Source organism: Thamnophis elegans, chromosome 2 (genome assembly GCF_009769535.1).
Source record: "Thamnophis elegans isolate rThaEle1 chromosome 2, rThaEle1.pri, whole genome shotgun sequence".
NCBI classification, from domain to species: Eukaryota; Metazoa; Chordata; class Lepidosauria; order Squamata; family Colubridae; genus Thamnophis; species Thamnophis elegans.
In genome coordinates this window covers 82,556,096-82,580,129 of record NC_045542.1, presented here as the reverse complement: position 1 = coordinate 82,580,129, position 24,034 = coordinate 82,556,096, and the positions used below count along the sequence as shown (strand labels likewise).

Here is a 24,034-nt window from a genome sequence, read left to right as displayed (position 1 = left end):
CTGTCTATCAGCACCCAACTGATTGGAATACAATAGGTTATTAGCAGTGACGTGCGGTGAGGTTTATGGCTGGTGAGACACTGACACAGGGGTTTCAAATTTTTTTAGACTTGTGGACTTCAATTCCCAGAATTCCACAGCCAGGCATGCTCAGTTCCGATTTAAAGCGACAGCATTTGCTTTTCTCCTTTGCGAAAAAGTTTCCTTCATTCTTTTTCTTCTCCCTCCCCCTCCTTCCTCCCTCTCTCCCCCTCTCTCAAACAGACACACACACACACACACACACACACAGAGGTTGGATTGGACTATCTCTCCTACTCCCTTCCCTCTCTCACTCACTCTCTCTCAAACAAACACAAACACAGAAGTTGAATGCAGCCTGCTGTCTGGGTGGGAAATGCCTGAAACGCAATAAAACCCACCCACCCACTCACCTCCTGCTTGCAGGCTAGGGTGAGAGAAGAGGCAGAGAAGCCAATCCGAGCCTTTGATTGCAGGCGGAGCCATGTTGCCTTTTCAAACTTGTAATCAGTGAAGCTGGGCTTATATAGTTTTATCCAGATGTGTGTGTGTGTGTGTCTGTGTGTTTGAAAAGACAACGTTGCTCTGCCTGCAATCAAACTACACTTGGGGAGGGATCTACACTTGAGGATGAAGTTTGAATTCCTCCCCCTCCCTCCGACCCACACATACCTTTTTCAGCTGTTTCAGAGAGGATTTCAACTCTGCTCTTGCCTGTCATCATGAAAAGAAAAAAAATGTAAAAGGAAAAAGGCAAGAGCTGAGGACAGGCTGAGCTAGTTGCTGCCAGAGTCACTGTGGATGATTCTGCTTAACTGTTTAAAAAAGCATCTAAAAAAGCGCCCTCTACAGGAGAAGGCAGGAGAACAACGTGCTTCACCTACGTCAGGAATTTTTTGGCTTTTAACCCTTGCTTAACTCTGCTCAAGTGATCATAAAACGCCTAAAGTCAGACTAGATGAGGCACATCGTTCTCCTGCCTCCTCCTGTAGAGGGTGCTTTTTAGAGGCTTTTTTAAACAGTTAAGCACTAAGCAGAGTCATCGACGGTGACTCTGGCAGCAACTAGCTCAGCCTGACCTCAGCTTTTGCCTTTTACCTTTTTTTTCTTTCATGATGACAGTGGTGAGGCTCTGCCTCCCCTGCCTCCCCTGACTGCACATCCCTGGTTATTAGCATGGAGAGGCCAAAGAAATGACTTTTGGACATGATTGAAGCTTTAATTCCTTACATAAAATAACCGTACATAGCAGTAGCAGAATAGAGATGGAAACAGGCTACTAGGAGCCTTCCTCTATTCCACACCATTAAAGAAACAATTTGGTGGATAGGCTGAATGTATCCAACAATATTCACAATAACAATAATGAATCGTCTTGTCATCTGAAACTATATCTATTTCCCTTCTTAAAGCAATATCTTGGTTCTGCTCTCACCTCTTTCTCATGCCCTCCCATCTGTTCTCTTTCTCTCAGCCTGGAGAAATAAACTGACATTTTCCCATTTTCTTTTATTAGACGGCTAAAAAGTATTTTGACTTTAAGCCATGTATAAATCACAAAATCAAAAAGGATCAAGCAGTAGCATTAAAAGCAGGATAATTCCTGTATTTCATAGCGTATTTTACTGCAAGTTGTCACATAACATAACACTTAAGCTGAATAATGCCACCAGTTGCTCAACCGAGAAAGCCCAAATGTGTAACTTAGGATCTTCAGCAAAATTGGTCTTAATATAAACAGACTGTACATGTTTGTAAGGCACATCTGCAGGGACCATTTACTTATGTGAATACCAGACATGTTAGATGACTAATGATGGAAATGTTGTTTCTATATAAAATTTTGCTAAAACCTAAATCTATACCAAGAGATATCCCATCTATATACGACATCCCATATAATGCTATTCTAGCGTAAACACGTGTAGCTCTTTCCTAACCTTTATTACAGTATGTTTATACTGTAAAACTAAAGAGCAGAGTACTGGAAAGATATAAAGGGTGTATGAAAGAGAGTCCGTAGCAGAGGTGGGTTCCTACCAGTTCACACCTATTCGGTAGAACCGGTTCATCAAATCTACCGAACCAGTTAGAAGAGGTTCCACAGTGGACCCAGAAAGCAGGCCACACCTACAGAAGAGGTTCCAAAATTTTTTGAAACCCACCACTGATCCTTGGATATGATTATTCTACACTATCATGCTCATATTTATAAAACTCAGTGCCTCTGTGAAAGGTAAAGATGACTACTGCGTTTGTGGTGCAATCAGAACATTGCGTGTGTTGAAGTTGTTTTAACGCAAACCAAAGATGCCTTTTGAAAAACAAGTTTACATCATATTCTTATGCATGCCAGTGCTGTGTGTGAGATAATTTAAGGTGGTTCTGACAAGTGTCATCGGCATCTTCGTATCCGGTCACATGGGTGGCAAGCCACTCCCACAAAGGAGGCCACACCCACAGAGTAGGTTCGAACAATTTTTGAAACCCACCACTGGTCCGTAGTGAAGGTAAAAACAACTCTTGGCAATTATCGATAGTTTTGAATTGTGTCCCTGCTGCTTCTCTTAAAATTACACTGTATGCAACATACAATAGATTCCATTGCACTGAAGCAAACCCTGCCTGGACCGGAATTTCTCCCAACACACATGGAGGAGAAAGAAGAGAAATACAGGTGATAAGACTGGAGGCTGAACCACAGTCAATCCTCTTTCATGTTTAGGTGTACAGGAAACCAAGAGGAAACACATCTTTCAAAAAAGTTTAAACCGAGTGAAAATTAGAAAGACTAGTGTTGAGCCTTTGCTGCAACTTGCACAAGGACTTCCTATGCATAACATATCTGTCCATTAGCAAGACACCTATAATAGATGTGAGCTGGATTTTGTAGCTGTCTAGTCATATGCTTTCTATGTTGATTTTCAGAACGCAAGCATTAAGTAGGAACAATGGAGTTGGATTTTGTACATTATCCAACCCTACTGTTAATGAAAATCACACACAAAAAGATCTTACAAAGTTTTGAGGAGCCTCCCCCTCTCTCCTTCCCTCCCTCCCTCCCTCTCTCTGAGGGAGAAGGAGAGTTTACCTGACGTTTTGCAGGATTGCTGCATACATAGGGAAGGATTAATCCATCTTCCCTTCCATTAGTGTCCGGGTTTTGTCTCCCACATTACTTTTTAAAATAGTACATTAAATATTTTGTAAAGTGTAGTTTGGTAATCATGGTGGTATGAAAGAATGAACTTATTTCATGATTTACCAGGCCTTTTATTTTCTTTCTGGTCATCTGAAAACCCTTCCTTCCACACCACAGGAAACCAGAATATTTCACTTTATTGGAGACTACCTCTACTATCAAAGACTGTGAACATTATGTTTATGAATGTTCATAGAACTACTGTATATACAATATATTTTGACTAACAAATGCTGTCCTGTGTGCTAGGAACTCTTCACCCTCACTTTGTTTAATGTGTATATGAGACGATATTATGAACAATAAAAAAGAACAAGAAATATGCAAAGGTTCTGTCATCTCCACAGCCTGGAAAGGAAGTAAACAAGCCTTTGCCAAAGTGCTATGATTAGAATATAAATGCACCAAAAGACCAGAGAGATGTTCCTAGGCAACAGTCAGGTTTAGGGGAAAAAAGCTCTCTCACTGCTAAGCCTGAAGTCTCAAACTGAGATTATCTCGGAAGGGAAGAAGTCATTCCTTTGGGGAAATGATCTGTTCAACTTCTAGTTGACCACACAATCCTTTTCAGGTTTTTCCCCTCTGGATATTGATATAGTTATTTCAAAATAATATTGTTTTCTAATATTCATATTCCCAATGTGGAAAATCAGTGATTTGGCTAGAAGAACGTATTGATATATTTTAATGCAAATATTTTGTCCACCACATGGAGCGTGTTAAGAGAATGTACAAGACTCTATCTTTTGGAATTGCAGTGAATTAATGCATTCTTAAATTTTGACTACTTTAATATATATCCTTGCCTCCTGTTCTTACTGAAGGAGTGACAGAATATAATATCTGCATTTAAGGAACTTAATTTTTTTTAAAGTCCAGGCTACTCAAGGCCTCAAAGGGATGCTCTGCTCTGGTGTGGTATAACATAGTGGCATCAAAGGAAACACAGACAAATCAAAATAAGTTACAAGAAGATAAAGACATTGAAGAGATAGTAACAATAAATATTATGAACCAAATAGATAATTTTTAAAGAGTTTACAATAGAACAGAGGGGGGAAAAGAAAGCTCTCCCAAAAATAATGAAAGGATTATGGATGGGTATTCAAATGAAGCAGCAGAAGGAGACAAGGCAGAGGGGATATTCAGTTTGTATAAAAATGCTAGAAAGAGATGTAAGATTCCAAGGGAGAAATATAAAAGAGTTACCAAAAAGTCAATAAATGATAAAATTTTAAAAAGGTAATTTTAATTTATAAAAAGATAAAATACCTTTCAATAGTAACAAAAAATTTAAAAAATAGAAAGAACAAATTGGGAAGTAGTAGTATACATACTAATATATAATAGAATTTATTATAATCATAAGCATATTAAGGTTAGAAGGTGGAAGACTATGATAAGGTATACTGTATTATTATTACTAAGAGAGTGTAAAATGTATATTAAACTTATAGCTCTCAAGGACTATAAATTTAGGGGAGTTGGAGATATAATCCCAGGACTAACTGAACCTTATTAATAATTGGCTTTATTGGTATTCCTAGATAATTGGGATATTGGAATTATGGTGGAATATTGAGTAATTTTTAATACATTAAACTATTAGTGACTCAACAGGGGACAACAAATACATTGTGTGAAGAAATGTTATTGATGTTTAAATGTATTTATGAAGAAGTGACAAAGGATCATAAGGAGAGAATGATATTGTTTAAAGATAAATATGTGAATGTAGAAGAATCCCAACAAATGGGGGTGGGGAAGAGGAGTACAAATGTATGTTAAGGTTAGAAGTTGGAAAAATATGAATGAATGAATGTATGTATGTACGTACATGCATACATACATACATACACACACACATATACATATGCACACATACATATAAATAAATAAATAAATAAATACATACATACATACATACATACATACATACATACATACATGGAAAGGAAACACTAGTAGGATCTTTGATGCAGGCAGAAAGCGCTTTGATGCAGGCAGCCAGCCATATCAAACTACCCCACCTCAGGTGGGATGCATCACCTTTTTTTTGGTGTTTTTTGGTTTCAAATATGGGTTTGAAGATGGGATTTTTATCCCAAGTCTGGTTGCAACTCTTGTTGATGCAAAGTGAGCCTTGCTTTACGCTGGTGCCCATTTCTGTCAGTTTTGGTTTTCCCATGAAGAAGCAAGACAAGCAAAGCTTATATTTATTTATTGTTTTTAAAATTCATAATAAAAAAAGACAAAAAGAGCAAAACACAAGGAAAATAGGGATGGTGATAGATAAATTGTCAAAGAGAAGAAAAAAGAAGATATTAAAACGTGCCTTAACAAAAAAGTGAAAAATATAAAAAAAGGGGGTGGAAAGAATGTCATAATAATAAGGAATTACAATTCTATATGCACTTGTCCAATTCAAATATTACTCCTGTACATATATATCTCTCATACATTTATATATGTGTATGCATATTTATATTCTATTGCATTCTGTATTAACGAGTTCCATATTTTATTATACTTGTCCCTACAAAGCTATGTCCACAGACAATCTGCTCGTAAGTGGAGAGTAAAATCGGGTCTTCAATCCACTGAATAAATGGACCATGCATTTATTTTCCCTGCTGCAAATATCAGTCTTTTAGCTGCAGAGCTTTTCAAAGATACAGCTTGGAAAGAGATCTGTCACAGTGAATGACAGGAGCGCATCCTTTACAAAGAGAGCACTTTTCTCCTTAAACGCTATTACAGACCACACAGAAACAGAGAAGCTCTTTAGAATTCTAACCATAAACTATTTAATAATGAACAAGTCAAAGGCTTCTCTGCCTCGAATGTCATAACAATATACAAGCTGAGAGTCCAAGGTCAAATGGGTTCTCCGTGGGCCCTCCAATAATTGCAAGCAAATTGATATTTTAACCTATAGAAAACATGGGTAGCAATCATATGAAAAGCATCCATTCCATTTAATATAATTCTGAGTCACTGTAATTTTAAATAAATTAGATTTTTATACTGCCTCTAACTATGTTTGAGAGAATGACCTGCATTACATTAACCAAATAGTTAACCACCTTTTGGCCCTGGGTCAAAAATGAACTACTGCATTCAAAGAGCAGCAGCCTATTGAAGAGACTATAAGTAGGTTTGTTAGTGACTTAGTTTGTTAATTTATGCAATTGTCCTAGATGATCAGGGTTGAAAATAGTCAAGTGATGTCTCACTTTGCCAAACTGTAGTCAAATCCAGCTTGAATAGAGTGGTCTGTCACAATGGTTACCAAAATCGGCAGAACTTCACTAATAACTATCAAGCGCCAGGGAAATCAGAAGATCCAGGCAGTTCAAATGGGTGTAAAGATTTATTGCAAGCTTAAACTACAAGAATATGAACTACTAACTGCCAAAGCAAATTGGTGGTCGATAAGAGTCTAAGGAATTCAAGGTGGGCAGGACTTAATCACTTATGGACACAAAGGGACTCATGACTGATGATGTGTTTGACCCCACCCTCAGGCTCAGCCTGGGTATCTCCTACAGTAACAACACATTCCTAGATGTATTTAAAAAATAATACTTCTCTGATGGTCAAGTGAGAACAGGATTGCTGAAAGGAATGAAGGAAATCAAGATTATCCTAAAAACCCACTCTACTCAACCCATATCCACCCACAGCGTTATCCCACCAAATGCCATGAGAAAAGGATCTAAGAATTTGTGTTTGTTTGTAAAACTATACAGTAAGAATAGTTTAGATTGCTTGTAAGCTGCTTTGGAAGATTTGTTAGATTTGTAATTTGAAGGGTAGAATAGAAACACTTGTAATCTGTAAATTAATAAAGAGGTCTTGTGTATAATGTTGTACTTTGAAAGAAAGGCTTTTGATTTATTTCAAGTATCACAGTAAGCTACATTTAGAAAGCAAAAGATTTTAAAGTAGTTTTTGATCTTGCAAGGAAGAACAAATGTTCAAACAATAATAACAAGTCCACTCTGAAATCAAAGGCGCAGATCATGGTCTGAATATGTACAGATGAATATTCCAAAACCAAGTGGTCAGTTTTCTCCATGAAAATAGTTGGAAAACTGAGTAAGTGAAACTATATTTAGATGCTTCACAATAGTTCTATATTCGGAATCCTTCTTGCCTGTTGCCAAAGCAGCTGTGAAGTTGACAAAGGCTGAGGGTTAAAAGAGAATGGTTTTTATTATTATTTCTACCACTAAATTTTTTTTAAAAGAACAAGAATATAAATTTGGATCAATTTTTAGGTTAGTCCACAGATTAACATTAACATTTTAATGATAGGTAGTCCTTGACTTATGATCACAATTGGAACTAAAATCTCAATTGTTGAATGAAGTGATAGTTAAATGAGATGCTCATATGACCGGTTTGTTCAAATGACCACAACCCCAGCTCTCCCAGTTGTAGTTGTTATGTGTGGGTCACTAGAGTAGAGTAGAGTAGAGTAGAGTAGAGTAGAATTCTTTATTGGCCAAGTGTGATTGGACACACAAGGAATTTGTCTTTGGTGCATATGCTCTAATGTACATAAAAATACAAGATACATTCATCAAGAATCATAATGATAGTCATAGGGTACAAATAAGTAATCAGGAAACAATCAATATCAATATAAATCATAAGGATATGAGTAACAAAGTTACAGTCTTGCAGTCATAAGTGGGAGGAAATGGGTGATAGGAACAATGAGAAGACTAATAGTAACAGTAATGCAGCCTTAGTGAATGGTTTGACAGTGGTGAGGGGATTATTTGTTTAGCAGAGTGATGGCGTACGGGAATAAACTGTTCTTGTGTCTAGTTGTCTTGATGTGCAGTGCTCTATAGCTTCGTTTTGAGGGCAGGAGTTGAAACAATTTATGTCCAGGATGCGAGAGGTCTATAGATATTTTCACAGCTCTCTTTTTGACTCCTGCAGTGTACAGGTCCTCAATGGAAGGCAGGCTGTTAGTAATTGGGGTTTCTTCTTCTTCTTCTTCTTCTTTTTTTTTTTTTTGCAGTTCTAATTATCCTCTGAAGTCTGGGTCTGTCTTGTTGGGTTGCAGAACCAAACCAGACAGTTATAGAGGTGCAGATGACAGACTCAATAAGGGGACAGAGCGAAAGAGCACACACAGAAGGGAAGTCCAGTGGAGGACTGCACAAATGAAGCTCGGATCTTCAGGTAAGGATATTAAGTGAACAAAAGGATGGGAGTTTTAGACTTTGAACTACATGCCAGTTAACCAACCATACTCCCTTCTCCAAATAATTTTGGATATGCTGCCTCAGATCAAAACCACATTAACTTATAAAGAATCTGTTCCTAATGTCCTCCTTTCTTGTCTTGTCATCCAGCATGATCTATTACGCTTGGAATAATTTAATTGGCCTCTAATTTGGAACCAGAGGGACTCTTTAATTCCATGAAAGAGTACTAAGGTAAGAGGCCTCCAAATACATTAGAGGCAGGAAAACCCCAAACTTAACTTATCTTTTCATCATTAATTACATGAAATAAATAGTCTAATGAAACATAAAGATCAGGTAGGGGTATAAACCCTAAAATAGAAACCATGTGGAGGTTTGTTTTTTTATTAAAAAAAAAACTAGGAAATATAAAAGCATTAAAAATTGGCAATTATACATATTAAATGTTCCCTCTCTCTTTCCATCATTCTCCTGCACTTTATTACTTACATTTATGTAAGTAATTACATTTGATGGAGTTACATCCTGCTTTTCCTTCAGGGGCTCCAAATTGCTTCTTCTTGTTTTTTTCCTCCACAGCAAAAAATAGTAAGTGGTTTCTAGTCATCTAAAACTGGGCTGTTCCCAGAGGCAAACAAAACCACATGGTTTCTTAGATATTCAGTTTATTTGGAAACATTTTTTTTAAAAAAATGAAGTGTCTGCTTTTGCACTGCTATATAACCCCGTTTCTAAAAACAATCCTATATTTTCAAAAGTAATCATTCAAAATAAAAATTAAATGATGTTGCTACAGAGGAGATGGGAATGCACAGATCATGAGAAAGCTGGCGCGAACCCTGAATTAGTCTGAAATAGGTGGTGTACATTTGGATTCAATTTACATAGCTTAGAGCATTTCTGTCCAAAACAAAGAGTTTCTTCACTTGGAGCTCATGCATATTCCTGCATCCAGCATAATTCATCCTGGAAATTTGAACAGCTCACAAAATAGCTTAATTATTATTATCTGGAAATAAATATATGAAAAATTGTCTATATCAAATTTAGTTTAATCATAAACTATAGCCCATAGGATGCTCAACAGGCTTCTAATAATACTTCAAAAAAGAGAATAAAAAATGCCCAGTTAGTGGCTTCTGACGCAGGAGTAATTTCTAATAGAACGTAAGAAGGGGAAAGCAGAAATGTATATTTTCCTTTTTTTAAATCTCATTTCAGCAGTGCTGCAGGCTGAGAGGCTAGGGTGCCTTTTCATGTCCACTGACTGGACAACAGTCAGGCTTGCTGGACATGAAGTGGGGCACATGGAGTATTTTAGGAACCCAACTGGACTCAAGGCCCTTTGTCACTTTGCCCTTGGCTTGCTAAACGAAGCCTGTTGAGTATGGTTGTTAAACATACCAACTCACACAAACCACCAAGTAGTTTTAAAAAAACCAGCATAAACAAGGAGAAAACAACACCCCCACCAACTGTGGTAGGGCAAGATACTGTATATAAACAATCAATAAACCTCACTCTTTCATAGCACTGAAAACTTCATCTAGTTGGGTAACAAAACGTCTTCAGGAAAACAACCAAGCTCAGAGAGCAGCAAGAACTCTGCAGTTCAACCCTAAGCAGCATATATTCTCTTCTGCTAAGTCATTATACTATTGCAGCTCCTATGTTGGGGTGCTGTTATTCTATCTGTTCTATGTAAGAATTATCTATCAGAGAGAAAAAGTGATGTGCACAACTGATTAGTTTTACTGATTCATTCTGTCACATCTTTAGACCTGCTGCAAAACAAAACAAAAACATTTTCAGAGGGGTTCTTCCCTTTCAGAGAAACCCATCACGAAATGTCCAAGAATAAACTTGCAAGCTATAAAGTACAAACCGTAAAAAGCAATACTTAGTATGGCTGTGCAATGCTATATGTTCAAGTTGGAAAAATACCTTGAAAAATGTGGTGTGGGCACATAAATGCAGAACCAGTCTGTGGCTCATTAAAGCAACTTCACTTGCTCCAAACGAAGCTGTTTTAATGAATCACAGTGTCAGCATTGCAAATATCATGCAGAATTAAATCAGAGACCAAGGCAAAACTATCCTTAAAGTTCCAATTTAATAAGACAGACATGTTGGCACATTGCTATGAAATCCCAATACTGGAAATGACATCAGAATTCCACCCAGTTAAAAGTTCATGATCTTGTCCCCACACCCACAATCCATCACATGGTCCAATCTTCTTCTTCCACGCTGGCATCCACACCCAGCTGCTTCCGGTCAGTTGTACTGGTGCGGAGACAAAGGATGACCTTGGCTTCTAGTAAAGAATGAAAACAATACATTCCACAATCTCACTCCTGTCTATTCCCCCCTCCCAATAACTATACTAAAGAAACAGCATAATGAAATAAGAGAAAGTGTGGCAGGCCAAAATTCTAAAAGGAATATAATTGCAGGCCTAACACACAGGTTGGTGGTGCATTTGCATTTGTGCAAAATTCCAAAGCAATTCTTCCAAATTGAATCCAATGCATCCGAATGGACTTCAAACCGAGATAAAACATACCTACATACAGTCTCTCCCAATAATGCAGTAAGTAAAAATGACCTATTTCATCAGGAGATTGGTAAATGTATCTTCAGTGGTTAGCATTCTTGGAGATGTACTCAAATCCGCAGATTACTTAATAGTTCTTGAGTACGGCATCCTGACAACTACCTTAAATATTTTTCTGTAAATTCAGACTGTAAACTATTATGTAATTTTATGTTCAGATTGTATTGCTTCTGCCATTTCACAGACCTTATGAACATTAAGAGATTGGCTGTATTATTTGAAATTATCCAGTGGTGCATTACTATGCATTGAGTGATAAGCCATTTGGTCTTATATGACAGATAAATCATCAAGTGAAATTAGCAAGGGCCCATCATCCTACCAGGAAACCGACGTATTTCAAATTATATTTTTATGAAAGACACACATTCCTTAGCTTTCAAAGTGATAGCAATTGAATTGTGCATTCAAATTAGAAAATTTAGAGCGCTCTATAAGATTCATTGATTACTTTAAAAATAAACCAGCAGAAAACAGTCTCTGACCTGGTTAAAGCCATCAGAGTGCCAATTACTTGGAGGCTGAATCCACTGTATAAATCTATTGGCATCAATGCTTAATAAAGACTCCTATTTCAGTTTCAGAAACTCTGGCAAGACATAAGCAACAATTTTGGAAAGAGGGTCAAGGCTTTGAAAAGCTGATGCCCACGAGAAAACAATTATTTCCAGGATACACATGAAGGATAATTATTAACACCGTGGGGTCCTTGGTGCTCTCTGAGCACAGTTGCTTTCTTGCAGACATTAGATTACCAAACTAAGTAACATCATCAGTATTAGAAGAGCGGGATTTGCTTTCATTTTATATATTAGTGGTCACATTGGAACAGCCTCCCACCTGAAATATGGACAGACCCTATCCCCGTGATGGCGAACCTACGGCACGCGTGCCAGAGGTGGCACACAGAGCCCTCTCTGTGGGGGGCACGCTGTCGCCAGCTGCTCTTCGGGTTTCCGGCATGTATGCTGGTCTTGCCACCTGCTGGAGCACTGTAACCCTGAAAACCAGCTGGCCAGTGCACTGGTCTTCGGGTCTCCAGTGCTCATTCCAGCTTCAGCACTTGGTGCCAAAAAGATCCGCCATCACTGCCCTATCCTATTGGCTTTTCACAAGACTGCAAAGACCTGGTTCTACTTTTAGGCATTGGGATCTGGATATAAGCATGACCGTTCTAGTGATTTCATTTTTTTTATTGAGTCTCAGTGCTACTGTAGTTGAAGTTTTTTTTTAATGAAATCATGTTTTTAAATTTTTTGCTGTCCCAAATTTCTGGGTTAGACAGGTGGCTATATAAATTGGATGGATGGATGGATAAATGTGTATGAAAAGGAGTTTAACCCTCTTTAATTTATTGGTACAGATATTCAAAACTTAAAACATAACTGAGAAATGTATGCTCTGAGCAAAGAAAAACGCGAGCATCACAGAAGAGATGTAGAGATACATAACAGACAAAATGTCAGCTAGGAATGATTGCTGCATTACAGCTCCTATAAAGTTTTGGGGGGTTTATTTAATTTTTACAGCTGCTAAAATTTCAACAAGTGAATCTGTACACGTACATCCTTAAAACAAACTATTATTCTTTTATTCAACTAAAATATACTGAATAGTCCACTGCTCCTTTGATATTTGGGCCATACAGTCCATTGCTCCTTTGATATTTCTCAATTGGAAAACTGCTCAATGGCATTCCAAAGCTATCATCATATTTATTCAACAGAGAAAACACAAGGGAGTGTTGCAGATACATTCACTCCCAAATGTTCGTGTGAACATTTTTAGGAAGTAATCACCCTTCCTCCAGGTCTCATCCCACCCCCATCTTTCCATCCACCCACATTTGTCTAATGTTGGTTGTTGGTCAAATATTTGAGGCTTTCCAGAACACCAACAGAAAAAGCAGTTTCCTCTAGACTGTGCTGCTTTCTGTTGATGCAGAAAATGTGACTTCAGCAACTCCCATCAGCTGTAATCCACCTATTAAATGCAGATTTGTTAGCAAGATATGACTTTGCAATGACTTATTCTTAATGATTAACTGCATGCAAAAAATTTGGCAGTTTTTAAAAGGTACAACACTATTGCACCAAGGACTGACCAATTCTAGTTTTTCCAGATATAGTAAAAACACCCCAAGGGCTAAAATGTTTTATGTGTGAAACTGAATGGTTAAACTGAGGCTTCAATTCAATTCAAAACAGAGTTGGAAGGGACGATAGAGGTCTTCTAGTCCAACCCCCGGCTCAAACAGGAGACCCTGTACCATTTCAGACAAGTGTCTGTCCAGTCTCTTCTTAAAAACCTCCAGTAATCAAGCACCCACAATTTCTGAAGGCAAGCCTTCCACTGGTTAATTGTCCTCACTGTTAGGAAGTTTTTCCTTAATTCCAGGTTTCTTCATTTCCAATTCCAGAAAAAAATATTCTTGCACCTAACCAAACAGATATCTATCACAAATTATAATGATAGAACAAAGCCACCAAAAATTCTCTTCAAACAGCTACCTCGTTAATAACAAGTAAAAAATTACTTCCCAAAAGCAAATAATCCAGATGGTATCTATATTGAGCCACACGGTACCCAACTTGGGACAGATTGTGTGACTTTAGAAAGAACATGAGAATGACAGTTGGTCTTACTTGAATTGTTATTTTAAGAGGTGTTTGCAGGATGGGCCAGAGATGGTATTATCACAGCCAATTGGTCTCGAGACTGGGTTGAAGCTGAAGCCACGCCTCTGGGCTCCTCTCCTCTGACTCCAGTTTCAATGCAATATGCGTTCCCGAGATCCTGAAAACAAGTCACAAAGGAGACACCTTCACCCCCCAATACTGTCTATCTAACCTAGGGTGGGAACTGGCCCATCCTGCAAACACCTCTTAAAATAACAGTTCAGGTAAGACCAACTGTCATTTTCCAGAGTGAGTTTGTAGGATGGTCCAGAGATGGGACATACCCAAGTTTCGTCCCAAGGGTGGGCCCTCACTGATCCGACAGGACCTGTTGCAGGCACCTGCGGCCGAACGCCACATCGGAAGATGCGAAGGCATCCAGCCTGTAGTGCCGGATGAAGGGCGATGGAGATGCCCATGTCGCTGCCCTGCAGGGGCCTGGGAGGGCCGCCCAGGCCGCCAAGGTGGCTGCACTCCTAGTGAAACCAGAGCCCTTTGGCCCCCACCGGCGCCGATATGCCCTCTCAGGGCTCCATGTGGTCGCCAGCCAAAATGGCCACCAGGACAGCGACCCAGCCACCAGAACCTCCAAGCCTTGAGATTTAACCCTCGAGTAGCTGGAAAAAAACACAGCTAATAGCAGGGACTTACTGGGAAGTGAAGGAAGGGTCTCCTTGTGAGAAGGAAGCAAGCTGAATCGAGGATGGTCCAGAAAAGCTGAATCAGATCAGGAGTCAAGAATTTACAACCTCTCTTTGGCCAGACTGGATTGAAACTGGAGTCAGAGGAGAGGAGCCCAGAGGCGTGGCTTCAGCTTCAACCCAGTCTCGAGGCCAACTGGCTGTGATAATACCATCTCTGGACCATCCTGCAAACTCACTTTTATTTATATTTATATTCTTCTCAGTTTGTTCACTTGCAGACAGTGCAGTTTCGAAGCAAAGAATCTTTGCACAGTAATTTTGTTAGAATGAAGCAAAAAAAAAAAGTTCAAATTATTACTATAACTTCAGGGCTCACAAAATAAATCCTATTGCTTTTTAGATGGAAGAAACCTTGGAAGTCTTCTAATCCAACCCCCTGCTCAAGCAGGACACCCTGTACCATTTCAGACAAGTGGCTGCTCAGTCTCTTCTTAAAAACCTCCAGTGATGAAGCACCCACAACTTCTCAATTCCACTGGTCAATTGTCCTCACTGTTAGGAAGTTTCTCCTTAATTCCAGGTTGCTTCATTTCCACTTAGTTCATAAACAAGATGCCAGGTGTGATATTTATTTATATAAAAGTTACAGATATCATCCAAACAAAAAGTCTACATACAAAATATTTCAAAAATAGTAGCTTTTAAAAGCAGCAAGCAAATCCTAAGAACCACAGAGATCCAAATGTATATAGATTTGCATAAGATTTGGTTAAATCCACAACTGCTATACTGCCACTGTAAAAAAACATCATCATGAAAACATTAAAAAAATTTCACTGAAACATAAACATTTTACATTGAATGTGCTCTTTTATTTTCTTAAACACTCCCTCTGCTCCAACATATTTCATCAATAAATATACCAGTGTTAATATCCCACTCTGGTTATGGCAACCTCACCCAATCTGATGTCCTCCCATTATGTGTTGAACATCTACCTATTTTCTATGTTAGCAATAGCAATAGCAATAGCAATAGCAGTAGACTTATATACCGCTTCATAGGCCTTTCAGGCCTCTCTAAGCGGTTTACAGAGAGTCAGCATATTGCCCCCAACAATCTGGGTCCTCATTTTACCCACCTCGGAAGGATGGAAGGCTGAGTCAACCCTGAGCCGGTGAGATTTGAACCGCTGACCTGCTGATCTAGCAGTAGCCTGCAGTGCTGCATTTAACCACTGCGCCACCTTGGCTCTTAGTACCAACTGGAAAAGCATCTGGAACAGTAGTAGGTTGGGGAGCGTTATCTTCTGCCATCCACCATAGCCACCTATATACTACACAGCAAACAGCAAGTTTCACTATTAGTGGGCTCACAATAAATCACTTTCCCTAACCCATTGGCTCTCCCCTAACCCTTAGCTTTTGCTCTGAAAAATACTTTAACAGTCAACAGACTCTTTATGTTCTGCTATCTGCAGAGCATAAAGTGATGCAACTGGAAACACACACAAAGGCAATTTGCTTTTGCTCAGCCAAGCAGATGCTCTGTTAGCAATGACACTCTCTGACCTTTCAGAGAAATGTCTACCATGCACAGGCAGTAAAACTGTCCTAGTCAATACACAGAAAGCACTCTGATGTACCAAGCAAGCTAGTTTAGCTAACGGAGAAAAAACTCCCCCAAAAATCCATTTAAAAAAAAAATCCCTTCCCCTATTTCAATAAGTAAGAGAGTGAATAAATCCAACTTCTTCATTACGGTGGTGTAAAATCCCCAAATGCTATGTTACCAAAATGATGCCTAGAGAAGACATAGGAATTCAGAGTTCAAGCAAAACCTCTTTATTTTCTTTGCTCAGGATTCATATTCAGTTTGCAGTAGATTCAATTTGAAGAGGGTTCCAGACAGAGGGAAGGAGACAAACAATTGCCTTAGACAGTTTAATTAGAAAAAATAAAATACAGTATAAAGTTTACATTTTTTTTTCTACTAAAGAACCATCCGAGCATCCCCACAGTTAAATGATCAATATGTGTGTGTTTGGAAATTGGCAGGTATTTATGAAAACTGCAGTATCCAACAAGTCAAGTGACCACCTCTTGCTACCCTCCCAGTTGGCTTCCAACAAGGAAAGTCAATAGGGAAACCCGATTTGCTTAATGACCCCGTGATTCAATAATAACTGCAATGACTCGCTTCACAATTGTGGCAAAAAAGGGTAATAAAATTGGGTGTGACTCACTTAACAACCCCTTTCCTTAGCAGTGGAAATTCTGGTCCCAATTGTAGTGATTCAAGAACTACCTGTATAAAGGATTTTATATGAATAAAGTCTTGTAATTTCAGATTGCATTGTGTTTGCATAGTTGTCAAGAAAACTCTCTTCACTCACCAGCTGCATATATTGTCTAGCTTCTTTCTATTCATTCACACCCTCTGACAGTTGGGGAAGCACCAAGATGATAACCCTACAGCCTTTTCCTAAGAAACTGCCTTTGTTAACTCAAACTGAAAATAATTCCTTCCAAACGAGATTCTCAAGAGTTTTCTCTTGGAAGACGGACTAAGGGATGGGGTTATAAAAATCCCAGCTACTGAACTATTTTCCATTTAGAATCTATTAATCTCCTTATTTATTCAGGTAGAACTACTTTTTTAAAGTTTCTTTCTAAGGTAAAGGTTCCCCTCGCACATATGTGCTAGTCATTCCCGACTCTAGGGGGCAGTGCTCATCTGTTTCTAAGCTGAAAAGCCAGCGCTGTCCAAAGACATCTCCGTGGTCATGTGGCTGGCATGACTAAACGCCGAAGGTGCACGGAACACTATTACCTTCCCATCAAAGGTGGTCCTTATTTTTTTTGCTTGCAATTTTTACATGCTTTCGAACTGCTAGATTGGCAGAAGCTGGGACAAGTAACAGAAGCTCACCCTGTTATGCAGCGCTAGGGATTTGAACCGCTAAACTGACAACCTTTCTGATCGACAAGCTCAGTGTCTTAGCCACTGAGCCACTGCGTCTCTAGTTTCTTTCTAACAGTCATATTGATAAGGTGGGCAGGTCTATGCACCGGAAACAGAGGAGCTTCAGGCTGGCTGGCCCCTTATAAAAATGGCCGTCAACTATTTGTGAATTAACTATCGCAACATTTTTCTCCTTACCTGCTGCCAAATTTCAGGGCTAATTCTATCTGTTACAAAACTCTGGTAATGACTCACTTAAATATTGCCTCTCTATAATATATAAGTCAATTGGGATAAACTGTGACAATACAATAAACACACAAGGGAGTATGAAGTTATGGTGAATGACTCTTAAGTCAATCTTAAGTGATGTGATAAGTCACATATCAGAAATATTTTCAGGGTTTTTCCCGGCCTGAATCTATTGCTAGGAAGCTGTCAACACATGTCACAAAACTAAACGTGACTCCATGCTTCATAAATGTTGCCCATATGACCAAGAGACTAACTGTGAAAACTGGATGTCCCTTTCCACCACACAGAAAAATTAGAAACAATTACCATGTTCACAGTCACAAAAAAGTCCAAGTTGTTTTCTTCATTTTAATTTGCTTTCCCAAGATAAAAAATAAGAAACTTGGAGAAATCCAATTGAGTTATTCATGTTTAATTGCTTATTCGTTATACATTCTGGCAAAATTACAGCAGGAAATCCACTGTTAAATGAGAATGCAGAAGTTTACCCATATGTTTTCTATAGGAAGATAAACATTCACAGGCAAAATACAGTATGTACATATATTATCTCCCATATGCATTCTAAAAATACTAGCATTCCAAGAAGATTGAATTATAAAACTTTTCTAAATGTGAATGGCTTTGTAAGTGACAAAGGATGACAGATGTTCCAAAGTATCATACGAATGCAGGGCAATGTTATGATCTTTTGTGCAACATAAACAATTGCAAGAAACTTTTATGTCCATGTTTATTAGCTTGTGAAATAATTCTATAAATTTCCCACGGGGGGGGGGGGGAAATTGCAGCTTCATCATTTTCCTTCTGTTTAATCCATAAATGTTTCAAAATGACATCAAATATTCAAATTAGGTTAATCACGCATTCATTACACAGCTCCTCAGAGTAGTCAACTCAACCATCACAATGCTTAAACAGAACAATTCTTTTATCTTTTCTGAAAATAAATTAAAAAAAAAAAAAACATTCCAGGCCACACAATTGCTAACCCACTCAAAATTCCATCACTATGAGATACATCATGAAAAGGAGTCAGTTTATTCTGCTTGTGGTTCAAATGACAAAATGAAGCATTATGGAATTAGTCAAAACCACTTTTATACCAAATCTCAATAGATAAAAGTACTAAAAGTGTCACAAAGATATACCAAATCCATCATATTTTTCTATAGCGATAGCAATAGCAGTTAGACTTATATACCGCTTCATAGGGCTTTCAGCCCTCTCTAAGCGGTTTACAGAGTCAGCATATTGCCCCCAACAGTCTGGGTGCTCATTTTACCCACCTCGGAAGGATGGAAGGCTGAGTCAACCCTGAGCCGGTGAGATTTGAACTGCCGAACTGCAGATAACAGTCAGCTGAAGTAGCCTGCAGTACTGCACTCTACCCACTGCGCCACCACTAGCCATAAAGTTATACCCATGCTTTGAAAAACTTGTTTGCATGCAATAAATATTCATTTAAAAGCATACCCTCTTCTCCAGTCCCCATTGCTCATCTGGCATAAAGAGTGGAGATTTTCTTTGACCATATTTAATTATACAACTATTAGCAATTGCTCCTGCTCTCTAAATCTAAACAAACACATTTCCAACCCTGTTACCCAGAAGCAACACTAATAAAGCTATTAGCCTCGCTGAACAGAGTAAACTGGGTTGATTTAAATATGTTTTCTAGGTCCTCACAGCAAAAGGATCCAGGAAGGATATAACACTCATGATCCAAAACTCATCCTTGCATTCCTAAAGAATGGTTTTGTGTAATACACAAAGGTAGATAGATTTATATCATAGAATGAATTACTCGATGCTCTGTTTAAGCCAGTGGTTCCCAAACTTGGCAACTTTAAGACTTGTGGACTTCAACTCACAGAATTCTGCTGGCTGGAGAATTCTGGGAGTTGAAGTCCACAAGTCCACAAGTCTTAAAGTTGCCAAGTTTGGGAACCACTGGTTTAAGCCTTAGTTTGTTGAAGTTACACTTGTGACATGAGTATCACTCTAAGCCATGGGTTTCAAACTCGCCACATCACATGACGTTTTCCCCATTCATGGAGCTGGGGTGTACGTGGCCTGCGGGTGACGCATCCGGCCCATGGGCCGCCAATTTGACACCCCTACTCTAAGCCATTCACCACAGTTTGCAATCCTGGTTAAACTGTCTTCACATAATACATGAAGCTGAAACTGAACAAACACTGTCTGAGGGAGATGGCTGTTTTGGAAATATGAAATTTAAATCAATAAAAATGATGTTATGTAATTATTTACAAAGAAAACCAATAATCCTGTACCGTGACTATTTCTACTGGGATGTTGTATAGAGGTAGTCCACAGCTTAAGACCATTCCTTTAACAATCATTTAAAGCTATGAGTGTTGAAAAAAATGACTTATGACAGGTCCTTGGACTTAATGCAGCTTCCCCATGGTTATCTTAGCAAGGTTGCAATGCCCCAGGGTCATGTGATCATCATCGGCCACCTTTCCGGGGGGGAGGGGGAGGCTTCTGACAAACAAAGTCAATGGGGGGAAGCTGGATTTATTTAACAACCACATGATTCACTTAATGATAGTGGCAAAAAGTCAAAATCGGGCTGACTCACTTAGGTCTTATTCTAATAAACCTGACAACAATAAAGTGAGTTATCTATAGCCTCCTTGGAAAAGAGCTAACTGCAATATAATGGCACTGTGCTGCCTTCTACAAAAGGCACATTTTCTGCTTTATAAAGGCATATGTCACATGTAATCCTCTGCATATATTAAAGACTAATCTTGAATTTGTTCTTAATGCAAATGCATCGCTTACCTTTGCCTAACGATTGCTTAATTCCTCGCATCTTAATTGCCATCAAGCCACACAGTACTGCAGTTAGCAAAAATTTCGGTTGTGAAATAGCTACCTGGTCTAAGAAACAAGCTTTCTCCAGGTTGCTCAGCCCATTATACACCCACACCCCTGGCAAAAAATTGATTGCACGATCACACCCTTATCCTTTCTTTTGCTCTGGATTAACTTAATAGCTTCAGTAGGTGTGAATGCAAGACCACAATATACCTGACTATAAAGTTGGACAAAATAATACATCTCACCAAGATTAAATTACAGCTTTGGCTTTCCTATAAATTTAGCCACACATTTGGCTCATGGAAACAAAGAACCTCCTTGATTTATTACTGTTTCCTCAACTAAAACAGAAATGGAGCCGAAATACCAAAAAGACATGGGAACAGGCCATGTAAGACATTCAAAGAGCTAAGCAGTATAGAAGCACTTTTTGAACTTTGTTCTCTAACACAGCTTCTGTTTCCCTCAAAAAATATTTCTGAGCACTAGAGCCCTCCAGAAAGATAATGTAGTGGAAAGGAAATGAGTGTAGAGTTGAAGAGAGAAACCCAAAACACCAGATACACAAAGAAACAATTCTGAACTGACACAGAATGTTTTTCCACATAATAAAAATCACCAAATTCCCTTGTGAAAAACCGGATTTCTAAAAAAAAAAAAAAAAAGTACTAACACATATTTTTTAACAAGTCTGTATTTTGTTCTTCCACTAAATATTTTAAGTATTTTAAGCAATCATAATCACAGAGCAAATGAAAAAAATATAACATTCCTCAACCTGGTTGCAATAGGTAGGCTGGGGAAGATATATTTACAAGTCATTTCATAGGCTATGGGACTGTCTGTAAAGGGTACCATCACTGCCTATTCTTCTATCTACCAACTGATCATAGAGCTGTCAAAGTCAATCTGTAAGACAGAGGTTTTAAAAACCCAGCAACTTTATGATGTGCAGTCTGGCAGGAGAATTCTGGGAATAGAAATTCACATATCCTAAGAATTGCAGAGGCTGAGAAACATTGCTGTAAAACAAGAGGTCTACAGACAGAAAGAATAGCAGCATCTACTCCAGGTTGAACAAAATAATTCAGATCAAATTGTATCCTCTCTTAATCCACATGCAGTCATCCAAAAGTTTGGGTCAGGTTTCAGAAACGATGCAGAATAAAGACTGCTGCCCCATCAGATTTGTTGTTGCGTGTATGGATTGCAATTTTAGGACTCAACTCACTCCACTCTTGTACTTAAAATTAACCTTGGTTCCAATACAGTTTGATGGTGGAATTCAGATTATTCTATAGCTCTGGTGACACTTCAATTTTATGACTCCAGAAAAGAGAAAAGATAACACTAGTTTTCAATGCAGAATTCACCCAGCCACCTACTGTATTTGAAGCAAACATGAAATTATATGAATCCCCACCATTATCTTCAAGTTTGCCAGATACAAGTGAAGCCAATTAGGCTTCCATTGCTATACACAATCATATTTCTCTTGACACCCATTGGGCTTCGGGAGGGCTTAAACATGCAGCTGGATACCAAGAAACAAAAGAATGAGAGATATTTCCTCCAGAATGACCTTAAAGCATGAGAGAGTTCACAATTTCAGCAGGACAAGGATTTGATTCCCCAAACCAGAATACCCCGGAAAATAAAAGGAAAACAGCCTTTTAAAAAAATCAAATTAGTAATGTTAACAAGCCCCTGCTCAAGAAACATCTAAGAAGGTATCCTCAATCTGCACTGTGAGACGCAGATTTCTTTAGTGCTGGAAACATATCATGCTAACACATCACACATACACCTGAAATCTAGGATTTCAAATCGAAGAGCCGCAGTTTGGCTTACAACTGGATGAGACAAATTCCAGGGAATGTAATGCTTAAGCCCCGGGCTTAAGTGGAACACCCTTTCTTCAAGGAATGCACTTGTGAGATTTATCCTTATGGAAACTCTGTGGGGTAGGTCAGGCCAAAAAGGAAAACCTACTTCCAAGCTGAGCAGGAAGATAAATTCTTCCCAGCTCAACTTTTAAAATCTATCCAAACTTGGCCACCGTGGTTAATGACAAAGAATTGAGGGACCTGTTGCCTAAAATACCTACAGGATCCCTTGTCTATGTAGATTCTCAGTCATCCAGGTCATAATTATCCCCACAGTGCTTTTTCAAATGGAAACTGGACTTTGTTTTTCATGGAAGACGTTTCGCTTCTTATCTAAGCAGCTTCTTCAATTCATTGCTCTATGAGAACTGAAGAAGCTTCTTGAATAAGAAGTGAAACCTCTTCCAAGAAAAACAAAGAAAGCCCAGTTGCCTTTTGTAAAAGCATCTTTGGTTAATGGTACAGGATCTCCTCTCTGTCTACTATATTACATTTGTGCAGAAGGGGTGGGGATCCCTGTATCCTATGATGAGCAATATTTCTCAGGTCAAAAACTGCAATTCACTCTCCCAATTGGTTAGTAAGAGTGCAGAAAACCCTCCAATGAAGGAAGGGACAATGTCCTATCAAAATCTGGTGGGAGATGTTACGAGCGGGAACAGGACTGTACATTGCTGTTCCTGTTCCTATTTTAATCTAAAAACCATGCCATTCAGATTCTATTTTGCTGCTGAATTTTCACAGCGTGATCACAAAATGCTGTTTATTCAAATTGCGTGGCACATGTTAAGTACAAACAGTTCTGCATAAGAAATGGTTGTGCTCTGCTTTTAAGTTTTTATATACTAGCTGCAAGGGGTCCCAAAGCTTTATTCAATCAGAAGAGTGAATATTCAAGGGCCACAAACTCAGTGCTCAGTGCATCTTTAGATACCCCCAACTTTCCTAGGAATAACAGAATTATAATCCAAAGGGCCTCCATTAGACACATGAACCCATATTTCTTCTGTTGCTTGTTTTTATCCCCTGGACTTTAGTAATGTGGTTTTTCGTGTTTTACTTTGCACAGTTCTGATGGCTGAAATGTTCACAGAATGCCTAACCAAACAAACGGAAAGGCATTCAGTGCATATATCTGAGGAATTAAAAAATGAAATACTACTGCTGTTCAGATGAAGCCGATATGCATGTCAGATCAGGGTCACCAGTCAGAGAGACTGCTGGGGTTGTGGGGCAGGAGTACAAAAGTTTTCTCCCATGGTGACTATATCCTGTCTAAGCAGAAAATTCAGCAGAAGGGATAGTAGGAGGTGTTGTTTTTTTAAGTGAGTAAAGCAACAAGGTAGCAGTAAAAACAACAACTTCAAGAAAGCAAGCCAAACAAGCTGCTATCCTCAAGGGCACAAAAGAAAACTTAAGGCGACAAGTTAATCAGAGGATTCAGAGAGATACAGAAATGATGCTGTCTTTTGTCTTAACTTTGGCTCTTGAAAAACTTTATTCTAAAGATCGCAATCGCCATTCACTGATTCTGAGCAGCACTGTTGATTTTAGCTTTAGAACTGCTTGTGAAAATATGGGCAAAGCCTTGGCTGCAACTTATTAAAGCATAGGCACCTTTCCCCAGGATTGAACCTGCTGCAGAAAAAGTGTGGCTACTTTGGTGAAAGACAAGGGGCTGTGCTG

At 38.7% G+C, this 24,034-nt stretch overlaps 1 protein-coding gene across 2 annotated transcripts in view; it reads right to left on the bottom strand.

The window, feature by feature from the left end:
• SEPTIN8 (septin 8) overlaps positions 1 to 24,034 on the bottom strand; it is a 78,316-nt gene that overhangs the window by 32,074 nt on the left and 22,208 nt on the right. The window lies entirely within an intron of this gene.